Below are 1,586 nucleotides of genomic sequence, written 5' to 3'. Positions count from 1 at the left end.
TTTTTGCTGCGGCACCCGGGGAGCAGTTGGGGGTTCGGTGCCTTGCTCAAGGGCACCTCAGTCATGGTATTGAAGGTGAGAGAGAGCGCTGCACATTCACTCCCCCCACCTACAATCCCTGCCGGTACGACACTCGAACCCACAACCTTTGGGTTATGAGTCCGACTCTCTAACCATTAGGCCATGACTTCCCCTACTTATACATGATGCAAAGTTTTAGGTCACATATAGACAAGTACATACTGCCACCTAATGGTGCACCTCTGTGTCAACAAGTCTGACTCCGCAATGGTATCCCTAAGTCATGTCACAAAATATTTAAATTGGTCAGGTTTTACAATGCTACTTAACAAACCAAATACATTTGGTTGGGTATTCCTTCCTGCTGACTAGGTAAACATTTCCATTCTCTGAGGGTTAACTGAACTAACGAATCCCAGATTACAGCAAACAGTCTAAACATCTCTATGTAAAGGTGTTCTCGGTATTGTTTTACCGATTAATATAATATAGTTTTACACATAAATGAATAGCACTTTTAAAAACCTTAAGAAAAAAAGTACACTCCCATGAGATGAAGGCTGCATATCGCAAAAAAAAAAAAAAAAATCCATAGTATTTTGTTGTTTTTTAGTATATTTAAGCATGCTTGAATCAAGATGCATTTCCTTGAGAAGCAATATGACTTATTTCCTGAAAAATGTTGTTAGTTTTTGCTAAAAAATCTGCCTATAGGGTAAGAAAAGGAATCTCAATTCAAAGGCAAAACAAGATTATTTTTCTTGCCCCATTGTCAGATATGACTTAAAACAAAAATACGAAATATGATACGATACGAAATATGTTTCAAGTCATTTTGCTTCTCAAGTAAATGCATCTTGATTTAAGATATCTGTAATGGAAAACAAGATAAAAATACAAAGAAAATCTTCTTTTTTATTTTTTTTTTTGCAGTGCAGTCATAAACACACGAAAGGCTGAACTCGGTATTTACATCAAATTATTTTATTTACATCAGAAGCAAAGAACATCTTCAATTCACTTGTCTTACATAGTTTGCTGGTCGACGAACTTGGAATTGCCCGACTTGAAAGCGTTTTTCAGTCCCAGCACTGCATCCTCGAAACTCTGCATTTACAATGAGGGTGTCTCAAATAAGCCTAAGTATAAAACAGAGGTGGATTAAATGTAAATGTATGACTACGCACAATTAAAATGACACTGTAAATGAAACTTGGCGTTAAGTCAGACCTGTTTCCATCTAGAATGACTCGGTGTTGTTAACGAATTGGCTGAGTGAACAATTCAATGACTCACTCACAACACAACTCACTTGTCGCCCACTACAGTAGGCCTACTTACTTACGTGAGGCTGTGACTTTCACAAAAAGCCAGTGAATGAATCTTTGTGGTGAACAAATTTAAAGGGGTGGTTGATTGCGATTTCACTTTTTTAACGTTAGTTAGTGTGTAATGTTGCTGTTTGAGCATAAACAATATCTGCAAAGTTACTAAGCTGAAAGTTCAATGCAAACGGAGATATCGTCTTTTAAAATTCTGGCAGTTTAATGCCTACAAAAACGGCT

This window comes from Sinocyclocheilus anshuiensis, unplaced genomic scaffold, assembly GCF_001515605.1.
Source record: "Sinocyclocheilus anshuiensis isolate Anshui unplaced genomic scaffold, SAMN03320099.WGS_v1.1 scaffold1346, whole genome shotgun sequence".
Classification (NCBI taxonomy): domain Eukaryota; kingdom Metazoa; phylum Chordata; class Actinopteri; order Cypriniformes; family Cyprinidae; genus Sinocyclocheilus; species Sinocyclocheilus anshuiensis.
This window is presented reverse-complemented; position numbering follows the sequence as displayed.